The sequence below is a fragment of the Notolepis coatsorum genome (assembly GCF_963971535.1).
Source record: "Notolepis coatsorum genome assembly, chromosome: 1".
Taxonomy (NCBI): domain Eukaryota; kingdom Metazoa; phylum Chordata; class Actinopteri; order Aulopiformes; family Paralepididae; genus Notolepis; species Notolepis coatsorum.
In genome coordinates, this window is record NC_140165.1 from 52874119 (window position 1) to 52884498 (window position 10380).

The 10380-nt window shown below is 48.6% G+C and overlaps 1 protein-coding gene across 6 annotated transcripts in view; it reads left to right on the top strand.

Annotated features, from left to right (window-relative positions):
* LOC311236443 (uncharacterized protein) overlaps positions 1-7648 on the top strand; it is a 39687-nt gene extending 32039 nt beyond the window's left edge. For all 6 annotated transcript variants that reach the window (XM_084324119.1, XM_084324122.1, XM_084324121.1 and 3 more), the window contains one exon: positions 6813-7648. The gene's annotated coding sequence lies outside the window, so the exon portion shown is untranslated. The remainder of the gene's footprint in view (positions 1-6812) is intronic.
* The last annotated feature ends 2732 nt before the right edge of the window (positions 7649-10380 follow it).

A 10380-nucleotide genomic window follows, 5' to 3' on the forward strand; every position in this document is an offset into this window, starting at 1 on the left:
TTGTCCCGCGTCCCGCAACAGAAGAAAAATGTCCCACATTTCAATAAAGTCATGCTTAAAATGTTAAATATAAATTCTTATAGTTTTTGTCCTCTTGTTAGTCACCACACATGCACTAATGCACCGTAAGTAGCCTAGTCTCTACACACTAGCAGCACACACACACTGCTGACTAGAGCTGTATTGTTGTCAGCAGCACACACACACACACACACACACTGCTGACTAGAGCTGTGTTGTTGTCAGCAGCACACACACACACACTTCTGGCTAGAGCTGTGTTGTTGTCAGCAGCACACACACACACACTTCTGACTAGAGCTGTGTTGTTGTCAGCAGCACACACACACACACTTCTGGCTAGAGCTGTGTTGTTGTCAGCAGCACACACACACACACACTTCTGGCTAGAGCTGTGTTGTTGTCAGCAGCACACACACACACACTGCTGACTAGAGCTGTGTTGTTGTCAGCAGCACACACACACACACTGCTGACTAGAGCTGTATTGTTGTCAGCAGCACACACACACACTGCTGGCTAGAGCTGTGTTGTTGTCAGCAGCACACACACACACTGCTGGCTAGAGCTGTGTTGTTGTCAGCAGCACACATACACACACGGCTGACTAGAGCTGTGTTGTTGTCAGCAGCACACACACACACACACTGCTGACTAGAGCTGTATTGTTGTCAGCAGCACACACACACACTGCTGACTAGAGCTGTGTTGTTGTCAGCAGCACACACACACACCGCTGGCTAGAGCTGTGTTGTTGTCAGCAGCACACACACACACACGGCTGACTAGAGCTGTGTTGTTGTCAGCAGCACACACACACACACTTCTGACTAGAGCTGTGTTGTTGTCAGCAGCACACACACACACACACTTCTGGCTAGAGCTGTGTTGTTGTCAGCAGCACACACACACACTGCTGACTAGAGCTGTGTTGTTGTCAGCAGCACACACACACACACACACTTCTGGCTAGAGCTGTGTTGTTGTCAGCAGCACACACACACACACACACACTTCTGGCTAGAGCTGTGTTGTTGTCAGCAGCACACACACACACTGCTGACTAGAGCTGTGTTGTTGTCAGCAGCACACACACACACTGCTGACTAGAGCTGTGTTGTTGTCAGCAGCACACACACACACACACGGCTGACTAGAGCTGTGTTGTTGTCAGCAGCACACACACACACACTGCTGACTAGAGCTGTGTTGTTGTCAGCAGCACACACACACACTGCTGACTAGAGCTGTGTTGTTGTCAGCAGCACACACACACACACACACACACACACACACACACACACACTTCTGGCTAGAGCTGTGTTGTTGTCAGCAGCACACACACACACACTTCTGGCTAGAGCTGTGTTGTTGTCAGCAGCACACACACACACACACTGCTGACTAGAGCTGTGTTGTTGTCAGCAGCACACACACACACACTTCTGGCTAGAGCTGTGTTGTTGTCAGCAGCACACACACACACACACACTGCTGACTAGAGCTGTGTTGTTGTCAGAAGCACACACACACACACTTCTGGCTAGAGCTGTGTTGTTGTCAGCAGCACACACACACACACACACTGCTGACTAGAGCTGTGTTGTTGTCAGCAGCACACACACACACACTTCTGGCTAGAGCTGTGTTGTTGTCAGTAGCACACACACACACACTGCTGACTAGAGCTGTATTGTTGTCAGCAGCACACACACACACACTGCTGACTAGAGCTGTATTGTTGTCAGCAGCACACACACACACACTGCTGACTAGAGCTGTATTGTTGTCAGCAGCACACACACACACACTGCTGACTAGAGCTGTGTTGTTGTCAGCAGCACACACACACACACACTTCTGACTAGAGCTGTGTTGTTGTCAGCAGCACACACACACACACTGCTGACTAGAGCTGTGTTGTTGTCAGAAGCACACACACACACACTTCTGGCTAGAGCTGTGTTGTTGTCAGCAGCACACACACACACACACACACTGCTGACTAGAGCTGTGTTGTTGTCAGCAGCACACACACACACACTTCTGGCTAGAGCTGTGTTGTTGTCAGCAGCACACACACACACACTGCTGACTAGAGCTGTATTGTTGTCAGCAGCACACACACACACACTGCTGACTAGAGCTGTATTGTTGTCAGCAGCACACACACACACACTGCTGACTAGAGCTGTATTGTTGTCAGCAGCACACACACACACACACTGCTGACTAGAGCTGTGTTGTTGTCAGCAGCACACACACACACACACACACACTTCTGACTAGAGCTGTGTTGTTGTCAGCAGCACACACACACACACACACTGCTGACTAGAGCTGTGTTGTTGTCAGCAGCACACACACACACACACACACACTGCTGACTAGAGCTGTGTTGTTGTCAGCAGCACACACACACACTGCTGACTAGAGCTGTATTGTTGTCAGCAGCACACACACACACACTGCTGACTAGAGCTGTATTGTTGTCAGCAGCACACACACACACACTGCTGACTAGAGCTGTATTGTTGTCAGCAGCACACACACACACACTGCTGACTAGAGCTGTATTGTTGTCAGCAGCACACACACACACACTGCTGACTAGAGCTGTATTGTTGTCAGCAGCACACACACACACACTGCTGACTAGAGCTGTGTTGTTGTCAGCAGCACACACACACACACACTTCTGACTAGAGCTGTGTTGTTGTCAGCAGCACACACACACACACACACACACTGCTGACTAGAGCTGTGTTGTTGTCAGCAGCACACACACACACACACTGCTGACTAGAGCTGTGTTGTTGTCAGCAGCACACTTTGAGAACCGTAGTGGAGCAACTTTGATTCCACTCGTGCTGCCTGCCGTCACGGCGGAGAGACTCACGGAGAGCGAGATTCAAGTCAAAGTGGATTTCTCTCTGACAAGACTTTTATATATAAACTCAGCTCACACAGCAGCCTCGTTCAGTCCGGTTGAACCCAACCCTGGTCCGCTTGGGCTGGTGTGTGTGTGTGTGTATGTGTGTGTGTGTGTGTGTGTGTGTGTGTGTGTGTGTGTGTGTGTGTGTGTGTGTGTGTGTGAGCACAGTGATCGAACTCAGGTCCGCACCGAACCACACCCCGGCCCGGTCCGCCTGTTCGGGGTGGTCTCGGTCTGCCTCCAAGTGAACTCTGGTGCGGTTCGTTTGAGGTTTGAATGCAAAACCAAACAAAAAGCAGGAATAGACCCGAGAAATCATGCATGTAATGATTGGTTTTGTTGGTATTTCCTGGATATTTCCAGTCGTGTGCTTTTTCACCATCATAACGTTATATATCATATTTTTACAGCTGGTATCAAACTAGTCAAATAATGTTGATGATACTAAACAAAAATAATAATAATTGTCTCGCAATTTCCACAAATGTCCTGCATTTGGATCATACAGATTTGCTCACCCTACTCTTGAGGAAGGTGCACCCATGCGGAAATGTATATTCTTATCTTGTCCCATTAAAAGGGAATGCCACCCATTTTAAGAATTCCCATATGTTCTCCCTGTGCCCCAGGAGAGTTGAGTCAGTATTTGTGAACACACACCACTCTCTCCATAAAGCCAGAAATCCGAGAGAGAACCGTCCAATCAACGTTTTCACCACAATGTAAAACCTCAGGCTCCACAAACAATGAATGAGGCTCTGACTTCATGAGACCATAACATTTTTAACTTACACCCAAATGAGGTTTTAACTCTGGATCGGACCTTTGAGCAATGCTACAATATAAACCTAATTTGGGTATAAGTCCTGCACACACATGTTAAGGCCTCACATTTTCAGACTCCCGTTCATTATCTATGGAGCAATTTACATCCCAGTGACATCGCCATTTGGAGGTTTAGGAGAAAGTGGTTTCAGAGAGAGTGGTGCGTGAAGAACATACTGACTGAACTGTCCCGGGGCAGAGGAAGAACATACTGACTGAACTGTCCTGGGGCACAGGAAGAACATACTGACTGAACTCTCCCGAGACACAGGAAGAACATACTGACTGAACTGTCCCGAGGCAGAGGAAGAACATACTGACTGAACTGTCCTGGGACACAGGAAGAACATACTGACTGAACTGTCCTGAGACACAGGAAGAACATACTGACTGAACTGTCCCGGGGCAGAGGAAGAACATACTGACTGAACTGTCCTGGGACACAGGAAGAACATACTGACTGAACTGTCCTGGGACACAGGAAGAACATACTGACTGAACTGTCCTGAGACACAGGAAGAACATACTGACTGAACTGTCCTGAGACACAGGAAGAACATACTGACTGAACTGTCCTGGGGCACAGGAAGAACATACTGACTGAACTGTCCTGAGACACAGGAAGAACATACTGACTGAACTGTCCTGGGACACAGGAAGAACATACTGACTGAACTGTCCTGAGACACAGGAAGAACATACTGATTGAACTGTCCTGGGACACAGGAAGAACATACTGACTGAACTGTCCTGAGACACAGGAAGAACATACTGACTGAACTGTCCTGGGACACAGGAAGAACATACTGACTGAACTGTCCTGAGACACAGGAAGAACATACTGACTGAACTGTCCTGGGGCAGAGGAAGAACATACTGACTGAACTGTCCTGGGACACAGGAAGAACATACTGACTGAACTGTCCTGGGACACAGGAAGAACATACTGACTGAACTGTCCTGAGACACAGGAAGAACATACTGATTGAACTGTCCTGGGACACAGGAAGAACATACTGACTGAACTGTCCTGAGACACAGGAAGAACATACTGACTGAACTGTCCTGGGACACAGGAAGAACATACTGACTGAACTGTCCTGAGACACAGGAAGAACATACTGACTGAACTGTCCTGGGGCAGAGGAAGAACATACTGACTGAACTGTCCTGGGACACAGGAAGAACATACTGACTGAACTCTCCCGAGACACAGGAAGAACATACTGACTGAACTGTCCTGGGGCACAGGAAGAACATACTGACTGAACTGTCCTGAGACATACTGTAGGAAGAACATACTGACTGAACTGTCCTGAGACACAGGAAGAACATACTGACTGAACTGTCCTGAGACACAGGAAGAACACACTGACTGAACTGTCCTGGGACACAGGAATAACATACTGACTGAACTGTCCTGAGACACAGGAAGAACATACTGACTGAACTGTCCTGAGACACAGGAAGAACATACTGACTGAACTGTCCTGGGGCAGAGGAAGAACATACTGACTGAACTGTCCTGGGACACAGGAAGAACATACTGACTGAACTCTCCCGAGACACAGGAAGAACATACTGACTGAACTGTCCTGAGACACAGGAAGAACATACTGACTGAACTGTCCTGGGACACAGGAAGAACATACTGACTGAACTGTCCTGAGACACAGGAAGAACATACTGATTGAACTGTCCTGGGACACAGGAAGAACATACTGACTGAACTGTCCTGAGACACAGGAAGAACATACTGACTGAACTGTCCTGGGACACAGGAAGAACATACTGACTGAACTGTCCTGAGACACAGGAAGAACATACTGACTGAACTGTCCTGGGGCAGAGGAAGAACATACTGACTGAACTGTCCTGGGACACAGGAAGAACATACTGACTGAACTCTCCCGAGACACAGGAAGAACATACTGACTGAACTGTCCTGGGGCACAGGAAGAACATACTGACTGAACTGTCCTGAGACATACTGTAGGAAGAACATACTGACTGAACTGTCCTGAGACACAGGAAGAACATACTGACTGAACTGTCCTGAGACACAGGAAGAACACACTGACTGAACTGTCCTGGGACACAGGAATAACATACTGACTGAACTGTCCTGAGACACAGGAAGAACATACTGACTGAACTGTCCTGGGGCAGAGGAAGAACATACTGACTGAACTGTCCTGGGACACAGGAAGAACATACTGACTGAACTCTCCCGAGACACAGGAAGAACATACTGACTGAACTGTCCTGAGACACAGGAAGAACATACTGACTGAACTGTCCTGGGACACAGGAAGAACATACTGACTGAACTCTCCCGAGACACAGGAAGAACATACTGACTGAACTCTCCCGGGGCACAGAAAGAACATACTGATTGAACTGTCCCGGGATACAGGAAGAACATACTGACTGAACTGTCCTGGGACACAGGAAGAACATACTGACTGAACTCTCCCGGGGCACAGAAAGAACATACTGACTGAACTGTCCCGGGATACAGGAAGAACATAATGTGAATTCTTAAAAATGGGTGATATTTAATAAATGTACAATGTGCATGGAGTGTTAGAGTTTAGTCGAATGTTCCATGTCCTTACTTCTGTGGGCTAATCCACAAGGAAGCTACCTCTAAAGAATACCTCTAAAGGGCAAATCCACAGGGATATTATTTTCTGTCCAAAATGTATCTTAAATGGATATTTTTCAAATGTTTAATACTCTTATCAATATAGGAGTGGACAGATATGCTTGCAAATCCAACTGAATGGAGTCTAATGTTAATCGCTTGCCAACCTTTTACTGACTAATATACTTTTGTACAGTAAAACTGTAATTCTCTCTCTTCCCCTCTCACACAGTACCATGTGAGAGGTTATTTAAAAAATGTGTGTTATGTGTCAAAACAATTAGTGGCGTTAATATGCAATTCCCGCCAATCCGATTCCACTGTGCTACATTTAAAAGATCTCAACCCCTCTACCTTCATGTCGTCTTGCTCTCGTTCATGCAGGCACCCAGCATCACCCCGGCACCCATCACCCACCACCACCCCGGCACCCATCACCACCCCAGCACCGCCGGAAGGCCCACAGGTCCACCAAGATCAGTCTCATCGTCTGAACGGGGAGGCAGGATACCATCACTCCAGAGCCTCCTACCATCAACCTGGCAGGACACCATCACTCCGGAGCCTCCTACCATCAACCTGGCAGGACACCATCACTCCAGAGCCTCCTACCATCAACCTGGCAGGACACCATCACTCCGGAGCCTCCTACCATCAACCTGGCAGGACACCATCACTCCGGAGCCTCCTACCATCAACCTGGCAGGACACCATCACTCCGGAGCCTCCTACCATCAACCTGGCAGGACACCATCACTCCAGAGCCTCCTACCATCAACCTGGCAGGACACCATCACTCCGGAGCCTGCTACCATCAACCTGGCAGGACACCATCACTCCGGAGCCTCCTACCATCAACCTGGCAGGACACCATCACTCCGGAGCCTCCTACCATCAACCTGGCAGGACACCATCACTCCAGAGCCTCCTACCATCAACCTGGCAGGACACCATCACTCCGGAGCCTGCTACCATCAACCTGGCAGGACACCATCACTCCGGAGCCTCCTCCACATAGCTACTGTACATGGCAGGGTTTGCTCACTGATGGGGCCCAGGCCAACATTTTTGCATTATTCATTCTGCTATGATACATTCATGATATATTCTGCTAAGATACATTCATGATATATTCTGCTATAATACATTTTTGATATATTCTGCTATGATACATTCACGCTGTATTCCGTACTATCATTTCATATTAAATTATCTTCTTTTTCTTATCACTTCGGTTTGTGAAGTCTCTGTTAAGTTGAACTGTAGATAGAAACAGAATTCAGGAAAACAGGTCAACCGTTGCCTATTTTATTGATTTACAAAAGGCATTTTGTTTATACAGACCTACACATTTATATAAAATATGCCGTCTAGATTGTTTGTAATTGAGATAACATCTGTTAAGTATTTGTACATGAATTGTTATGGCTTCATTGTTTCAAGGTGGCTCCACTGGGTGAGGAACGACTATAGTTATGACTATAGTTAGTAATGGTGACGCTCGGCATCACTACTGCACAGTACCTCGCTCGTGCAAGCGCACTGAATAAAGATTCCACAAGTGTACCTTTATATCCCAATATTCGTCTGACCACACCCCTATCAGCTTACCTACATAAGCAGGGGTGGGGCCACATACTCGCCTCCTTCCCAAGCTTTCACCACAAGGTGAGACAGGCGCCAAAGGAGTTAGCTGAGAACAGCCCCCCCGGCGGAAGGGGCGTATGCTGGCGTTGTTGCATGACCAAGCCTCCATTTAAAAAAAACCCACCCAGAGGGGTTGAGGCAGAGAAGGCAGACATGATTGGCAGACGTCATGAACGTGCAGGGGCACCCTCAACCGGGTAACCCGGGAGTTGACACTGCTCCAACACACCAGGGAATCAACCACCTTGTCGTTACCCAATGCGGTGGTTGTTCCTATAACCCCTCAAGAAAAAACTCCAAAACACACCTGCGGGTACACACTGGCTATACCGCAGTACAAGTGTTTCAGTTTTCAAAAAAGGGTTATCCCAGGCCTACGGGTCGACGAAACATTACTTCGGACCGGGCCCGGCGATACGGGAAGCACAGGGTCACCAGAGGAGGTCAAAGACCACCCCAACAGGCCCCTCTTCGCCATGCGTGAGAGAGGAGCAAAAAGAATGGAGAACCAGCCCCAAGCACACCGTACTTGGTATTCCCAGGCGGTCTCCCAACCAAGTACTAACCAGGACCAACCTGTGTAGCGGCCGAGATCTGACGAGATCGAGCGTGTACAGGTTGGCATGGCCGTAAGCCATTACGACAGTGCAGAGTACAAAATGTACCCAACCAGGGTCTCCATAGCGCTTAACCCTGTGACACCCGGACCGACCTGGCATTTCTCCCCCTGAAAAAAGCCCAAGTCCCTCAGGGTACCAGAACAGCAGATCTGCATCCCCGGCGGACAACGGGTTTAACTGATCCGGACCAGCGTGACCAGAACCAGTCCCGTGCCCTAACCACGCAGACATGCCTACTCCAGGAGAAGGGGCAGATATGCGTGTTGATCTTAAACATGAAAAGAAGGCGCCACCCAGACGTTCGGTGTGAACCGCGCCCGGTGGCCCACCCCCAGGGCGTGAGACCCCTCTACATATGTTCAGATCCATTCCGTCATCATCCCCCAGATATGAACGAGAATCCGTCGACAACCAACACAGGTCGTCGGAAGAGGAAAAACCTCCATCCCAGTTGCTTTATAAAAACGCTGTTTTAACCTCAAGCAACCAAGGCGTGCCAGTCATTCGCCTGATCTTCAACAGAACACCCCGAGCTAGCACTATGCGTGCGTCGGGACACAACCACATCAATGAACAGGCTATTTAGACCTGTCATTGAATCCCCAAGGCGCCCAGGGGAACGACAAGAGGGGTGTGATGCTTCCTAACTCCAACTCTTTTTAATAGAAAAGAAGGAAGCACAAACAGCATGTATCCCAGTCTACACAGCCGGGGGTAAAAATTGTTTACATTTTTACATCCCACCACCCTCCCATAGGGAGGAGACGGAAATCCCCAGAGAGACTTCCCACGCGAGCTGTACAGATTGAAAAGAATATATTGCAACCTTGAGCCATGTAAAATTTTGGTTTTAGGGCCCTCCGGGGAGGAGGCACTGAACCCATACACACTCAATAATCGAATTGAATCGAATACACACACAATAGAGCAGGACTCCTTTTTGAAGTTCTACTCACCTTGACAATCTGAGGAGGAAGCTCTGCACTCTGAGGAGGCTCCCTCACATGGAAGGAGAGTCCTAACTCACAGAAGGCCTGAATAGGAGCTTTGTGAGGAGGAGCCCTGACCACTCCCCGAAACAGATCCATCATATGGACCCGAACAGCTCACGGAAGTCCTACCAACAGAGACGCGCACAGTGACGTACTCTATGGCGGGGGAATTTCTGCGGTGCACACGCCCAATATTCCAGGGCGCGGGACCAGGAAACTCCCCCCCCCCCCCCCCTCTTACCCTGTAATGTGCCGAACAGCAACGTGACAGGAACCTTGAAGGACAGGAGGTTTTAACCCCTGCCCATTAAAGAAGGGGAGAAAAGGATTACCAGTTCACCCCTTTACGACCCCACACCCATAATACGATGTAATGACAAAAAAGAGTATGACACAGTCATAGTCAGCTCCATGAAGCGTCTAACAGCTTCACACAGCGCATGTGCTAACCTGCTATCTGATTTTTACTAAGGAAAAAACACAGAATAGAGAGGGCCCCCTTAAGAGCCCCGGTACCAGACTTACACATGTGCTTCTGTGGCCAACCCAACCCAGTTGTAGGTCACACGACACACACAACCCATTATCACCTACAAAAAATGGCAAAAACACTCTACAGAGGAATGCGGTTTTTCATAATGAGAGAATACATAATTCTCGATTAGTATCGGCCACAGGCCTTGCTAAGCACAC